Source organism: Rhincodon typus, chromosome 36 (genome assembly GCF_021869965.1).
Source record: "Rhincodon typus isolate 14 chromosome 36, sRhiTyp1.1, whole genome shotgun sequence".
Taxonomy (NCBI): Eukaryota; Metazoa; Chordata; class Chondrichthyes; order Orectolobiformes; family Rhincodontidae; genus Rhincodon; species Rhincodon typus.
The window spans coordinates 22,740,585-22,747,704 of NC_063367.1; the positions used below are offsets into that span (position 1 = coordinate 22,740,585).

Here is a 7,120-nt window from a genome sequence, read left to right on the forward strand (position 1 = left end):
CCACTGTCCACCCTATCTAATCCTCTGATCATCTTGTATGTCTCTATCAAGTCACCTCTTAACCTTCTTCTCTCTAACGAAAACAGCCTCAAGACCCTCAGCCTTTCCTCATAGGACCTTCCCTCCATACCAGGCAACATCCTGGTAAATCTCCTCTGCACCCTTTCCAATGTTTCCACATCCTTCCTATAATGCGGTGACCAGAACTGTACGCAATACTCCAAGTGCGGCCGCACCAGAGTTTTGTACAGCTGCAACTTGAGCCTGTGTTGGCTGGTCAGAGCAGTTTAGGACGTTCAAACATCCTCACAGCAGACAGTTACAGAAAGGAGTTGTTAGCTTACAGGGTGAGGAACAAGTTCCATGGTTCTGGTCTCATTCCCAATCATTGATCAGTCACTTCTGTTGAAGAATATTCAGACTGGTTGTGACAATTCACACCTATTCACACCTGCTCCTAGTTCTTATGTTCTTATCAGTAAAGGAATTAAGGGTTATGGTGAGTGGGCAGGTAAGTGGAGATCAGCCATGATCTTATTAAATGGCAGGGCAGGCTTGAGGGGCCAGATTGCCTACTCCTGCTCCTAGTTCTTATGTTCTTATGTTCAAAGACCAGATTTAACAGTGATGCCCATTTGTCTAATGCATCAATACTCAAACGTAAAGCATCTGGACAAAGTGGCAGTATCTGTCATGTTATATTCCAGCGAGAGCATTTTCAGGAACATGAGGGATGGAATTCTGTTTAAAAAAGGATGACAAAGCATTGTACTTAAAACATGATTCCCATTGTCTTTAGAATATCCCAATGCTCTTGCAGCATCAAGTTCACTGCTCAGATGCAGAAGTTGAAAGAAAGTGCCTTCTCTCTCAGTTTAAAGGTGCCACCATGGCTTCTTTGAAACCAAGAACTTTCCACCAGAAACAGGTACTGGAAACTGCAACAGCAAACTTATACAACCACTCCAGCAGCCACCCCCCAACAGATACAATTAGTAACTCGACCAGTAATAGTAGCAGACGGAGCATCAACATTTCCACAACATTTGACAACTATTTGTGCTGAAAGCTAGATTAGGTATCCAACCAAATGGTTCCAAATGGTTTTAATGAAGCTATTGCCATAAAACCAACAAACACAGTTTCACTGTTCTCAAGAAGAGTCACTGGACCTGAATCATTAACTCTGCTTTCTCTACACAGAAGGAAGCCAGCCCTGCTGAGTTTTTCCAGTAATTTCTGTTTATGTTTTGGCTTCCAGCATCTGAAGTTCTTCAATTTTTTTTTAACACAATTTCACACTGAATCCAATGATCATTCAGAAAATTGGAGGTACAGTGGACAGCAAAGAAGGTTACCTCAGAGTACAACAGGACCTTGATCAGGTGGGCCAATGGGCCAAGGAGTGGTAGGTGGAGTTCAATTTAAATAAATGTGAGGTGTTGCATTTTGGAAAGGCAAATCAGGGCAGGACTTATACACTTAATGGTAAGGTCCTGGGCAGTGTTGCTGAACAAAGAGACCTTGGAGTGCAAGTTCATAGTTCTTTGAAAATGGAGTCACAGGTCAACAGGATGTGTTTGGTATGCTTGTCTCTACTGGTCAGTGCACTGAGTATAGGAATTGGGAGGGTCATGTTCCGGCTGTTTAGGACATTGGTTAGGCCGCTATTAGAATACTGTGTGCAATTCTGCTCTTCCTGCTATAGGGAGGATGTTGTGAAACTTGAAAGGGTTCAGGAAAGATTTACAAGGATGTTGCCAGGGTTGGAAGGTTTCAACTATAGGGAGAGGTTGAATAGACTGAGGCTATTTTCCCTGGAGCATTGGAGGCTGAGGAGTTACCTTACAGAGATTTATAATGAGGGGCATGGATAGGGTACATAGACAAGGTCTTTTCCCCGGGGTGGGGGAATCCAAAACTAGAGGGCATAGGTTTAAGTTGAGAGGGGAAAAATATAAAAGGGACCTAAGGGGCAACTTTTTTCATGCAGAGGGTGATGAGTGTAACCGATGAGCTGCCAGAGGAAGTGGTGGAGGCTGGTACAATTATAACATTTAAAAGGCATCTCGATGGGTATATGAATAGGAAGGGTTTAGAGGGATATGGACCAAATGCTGACAAATGGGACTAGATTTATTTAGGATATCTGGTCAGCATGGATGGGTTGAACCAAAGGGTCTGTTTCCGTGCTGCATATCTCTTTGAAATATTTTAGGAAAATGCACATTTAATTCAATTTTCTTTCAGATTGTGAGACTCTTAATTTCATCAGTGCAAACTGCTACCACAGCCAGTGACAACTCTGTCTCTCTCCTCATGCCCCCATATTCATGTTCTGCAGCATCAAAAGCACACAACCTGTGTTTGGAAGGACATGATCGACAATTGTGTTTTGAGGTGTACATCACAGTTCATATGAACATAAGAACCAAGAGCAGGGGCAAGCCATCTGGACCTTCGAGCCCGCTCTGCCGTTTAATAAGACCATGGCTGATCTTTTCTTGGCCTCAGCTCCACTTATCCACCCTCTCACCATTACCCTTAATTCCTTTACTGTTCAAAAAAATTATCTATCTTAGCTTTAAAGCATTCAATGAGGAAGCCTCAACTGCTTCACTGGGCAGGGAATTCCACAAATTCACAACCCTTTGGGTGAAGACGTTCCTCCTCAATTCAGTCCTAAATCTGCTCCTCCTTATTTTGAGGCTATGCCTCTTCATTCTAGTTTCACCTGCCAGTGGAAACAATCTCCCTGCTTCTGTCTTCTCTATTCCCTTCATAATTTTATATGTTTCTATAAGATCCCCCCCTCATTTTTCTAAATTCCAACAAATGTAATCCCAGTCTACTCAGTCTCTCCTCATAAGCCAACCCTCTCAACTCCAGAATCAACCTAGTGAACCTCCTCTGCACCCCCTCCAGTGCCAGTACATCATTTCTCAAGTAAGGAAACCAAAACTGTACACAGTACTCCGGGTGTGGCCTCAGCAGCATCCTATACAACTATAACAAGTGAAGAGAAGATCAATTACAAGCACTATTCCTTCCCCAGCTGCTAAACTTGATTGAAATCCAGTGATAATGCAGGGATTATTTAATTTATCTGTCAGACTCTTCTAAAGGGTTTGACCATAAGACAACTGATATACGGGTAGCATTAGACCATTTGGTTTATAGAGTCTGTTCCACCAATCAATCATGTCTGATACGTTTCTCAACCCCATTGTCCTGTCTTAACCTGTAACATTCGATCCAATTAAGAATCTGTGAGAATCTCAGTGAAAATTTGCAGTCTCATTCAGCCTAAACTTGATCTGATTCCTGGCAAGTGCTGAATTTGAGTGATAGCAGAAAAGCAATAATTATCATAAAGCACCTCCTGGAGTCAGGGCTGCCCCTCCTGATCACCATCCAATCAACTCTGTGGCAGCATAGACATGGAGTTAGAAATAATTAGGCTCAACTGGAACACACTGTTATACTCACTGACTAGACTCATGTACAACTGGCTAGTTGGACACAATACATGAACACATTCCTACAGAGGTCAGCATTTTCTGGACAGGAGTGAGAAAATTGGACAAAAAAGAGTGAAACACAAAGTACTTGAGTTCTAACAGAGCAGCAACATGCACATGGCATGTGACAGCTACCATCACACAGGGCTCAGCAACTAAGAAACTGTGAACCACAACTCAAAATACCTTTCACTTATTTGTAATCATCTCTTCAAACACTCCCAGGAGAGGGGCAGCACAGGGTTAGACAGAGAGTAAAGCTTCCTCTACACTGTCCCCCATCAAACACTCCCAGGAGAGGGACAGCACGGGGATATTTCCAGTCTCTCTCTATTTTCCAGATTTTCTTCCTTACTTTCCCAACAAGCACAATTGCGCTCTCCAAGAATTCCCCATCTCGTCACTATTATTAACAATTTCTGTAGTATTCCCAGGCAGATATTATCACTGATATTTCTAGTCTCTTCCTCTCTATCCCTAGTATCTGCCCTCAGTATCTCCCAATCTCTGGGTGTTAGGTCACTGCCACCCATTAACCTGTGGGCACTCCAGTCTCTTTCTCAGTTATTATTGATTACTGCCACTTCTTCCAGTCCCTTCTTCCCCATCCAGGTTTTTGGTGGTTCTGCTTTTGTCACTCATAATCTCAGTTTCTCTCTTCAACATTTCCTCTCCACTCCTGTTGTTCCTGTCCTCACTATTCCCAATTTATCATTTTTTACGATTCCTTTATACCCAGTCCCTCTCCCCCCAACCCCAGTACCCTCACGCCTTCACTATCCAGAAATTATATGCAGCCCTTTCCTTTTCCTGGTCTGTTCTCCCTATCTCAGGATTTTTGGAGTCCCCTCATAATCCTAATGTTCCATTTATTCTGGGCTATGCTAAAATTCTCAGCTCCTTCCTTACACACTGTTCCCTCACTAGTCCACAATTTGCTCTTTCTGATACTTCCTTCTTCTCTGGTATTTCCTGCCATTGCAACTTCAACACATTTCCTCATTGGTAACACTCATTCTCCTAGTATTCCACATACTGAAGTTCCATGATATTCAAGGTAGCATTATCTTGCTGTTACTTCCTTCACGGTATTCCCTCATTACTCTGGTATTACCTTCATCTCCCAGTGCTCCCTCATTACAGCTTCATTCTTTTGCTCTCTTGTTATTTCATCTCAATGCTGATAATCACTCCCTCTCCCAGAAATTCTTCATTACCCCAGCATTTCCTCATGACACAGTATTCCTGCAGTTTTCTCAAATTATTCTTGTATTCCATCTCTCTGGTATTCCCTTATTCATTTCTTCTCCTACTGTTCTCTTATTATTCCAATTACGCCCTCCCAGTATTCCCTCCTCTCCTGGTATTCCCTCTTTATATTGATATTTCCCCTTCTCCCATTATCTCCCTCTTCTGGTATTCACCCATCATTCCACAATTCCCCCTCTTCTCTCTCTCTGTATTTCTCCATTTTAACGGCATGCCACTGGTCCCCTCTCAGTATTCCCCATCAATTTGGTATCCATCCTCACCCAGTATTCCGCAATTATTCTGGTATTACCCCACTTCACCCTTCCCTGTATTCTCCATTTACCCACTATTCCACCTTCTCCTGGTATTCTCCTCCTCCCACTATCCTCCATTATCTCAGTATTCCCCATAGCCCCCTCGCCTGGTAATTCTATTATCTTTCAACATTTTACTGTTCACCCATTCCCAGTATTCGCCATGTCCTGGTTTTCCACCCCTTCCATTCCCCCGTTACTCCTCTCCCAGTATCTTTCTTTATCCCAGTATTCCCTCACTATCCTGGTATTCTCACCTTTCCTGGTATTTCCCATTATCCAGTATACTCTTCTCCATTCCCAGTATTCCCTCATTATCACAGTATTACCCCTTCTCCTAGAATCCCCGTATTCCTCCCCTTCTCTCACTGTATCCTCACCCTTCTCTCCCAGTGTTCCCCCTTTATCCTGGTATTACTCCCTCCTCTCCTGATCGTCCCCCATTACCCTAGTATTCCCTCATTATCCCCTATGTCCACTGTCCCAGTACTTCTTCATTATCCCAGTATTGCCCCATCTTCCGGTATTCCAGCCCCCTCTCGGTATTTCCCTATTACCCCAGTATTCCATCACCCTCTCAGTATACCCTCATTATCCTGGTATTCCACCCCCACACCCCAAATATTCCATCAGTATCCCAATATTCCATCCCCCTCCCGGTATTCCCTCAATATCCCAATATTACACACTCTTCCCCGTTATTGCTGGGTATCCCGGTATTCCACACCACTCCTGGCATTCCACCAATACCCCAGTATTCCACCACCCTCCCAGCATTCCCTCAGTATCCCAGTATTCCACCCTCCTGGTATTCCCTCAGAATCCAGGTATTCCATCCCCTCCTCATATTTCCTCATTATCTTGGTTTTCCATCACCCTCCCAGTATTCCCTCATTACCTCTCAGTATCCCAATATTCCACTCCCTTCTAAGTATTACTTTAGTATTCCAAACCCTTCCAGTATTCCCTCAGTAACCCAATATTCCAACGCCCCTCCGGGTATTTCCTCAGTATCCTGGTATTTCCTCAGTAACCCAGTATTCCACCTCATCCCAGTATTCTGTCACTACCACGGTATTCCCTCAATATCCTAATATTCCCTTACTATTCCAGTATTCCAACATCCCATTACTCCTCAGTATCCCCGTATTCCAACCCCTCCCCATCCCAGTATCCCCTCAGTATCTTGGTATTCTCTCAGTATCCCGGTATTCCACCCCTCCCCATATTCCCTCAGTATCCCGGTATTCCATCCCATTCTGGTATTCCATCAGTACCCCGATACTCCATCAGTATCCCTATATTCCATCCCCTCCCAGTATTCCCTCACTATCCCTTTATTCCACCACATTCCGGTATTCTCTCAGTATCCCAGTATTCCACCCCTTCCTGGTATTCCCTCAGTATCCCAGTTTTCCACTCCCTCCCGGTATTCCCTCAGTATCCTGGGATTCTACATCCCCACTCAGTATTCCCTCAGTATCCCAGTATTCCACCCCCCCCGTACTTCCTCAGTATTCCGGCATTCCGTCATTACCCGGTATTTCCTCATTACCCCGCTATTCCATCCCCACCAGGTATTCCCTCAGTATCCTGGTATTCCCTCAGTATCCCAGTAATCCTCCTCTCCTGGAATTCCCTCATTATCTCAGTATTTCCACCACCTTCCACATATTTCCTTAGTATCCTGGTATCCACCCCCCTCCTGGTATTCCCTCAATTTCCCAGTATTCCAACACCTCTCCTGGTATTCCCAACCCTCCAGGTTTTCCATCAGTATCCTGGTATTCCACCGCGTCCCGGTATCAGTATCCCAGTTTCCCACCCCTTCCCAGTATTCCCTCATTTCCCCAGTACTCCCTCAGTATCCCCGTATCCCACCCCCGCCCATTAGACCCTCATCATCCCAGTATTTGCTCAGTATCCTGGTATCCCACACCCCTCCCGGAATTCCCTCATTATCCCGGTATCCCCCACCCCCTCCCGTTATTCCCTCAGTATCCCGGCATTACCCACCCCTATCCGGTATTCCCT

General features: G+C 44.6%; 1 protein-coding gene across 1 annotated transcript in view; it reads right to left on the bottom strand.

Annotated features, from left to right (window-relative positions):
* The window catches only part of LOC109919977 (neogenin-like), a 173,679-nt gene that overhangs the window by 166,096 nt on the left and 463 nt on the right, over positions 1 to 7,120 (bottom strand). The gene's annotated exons all lie outside the window — the stretch shown is intronic.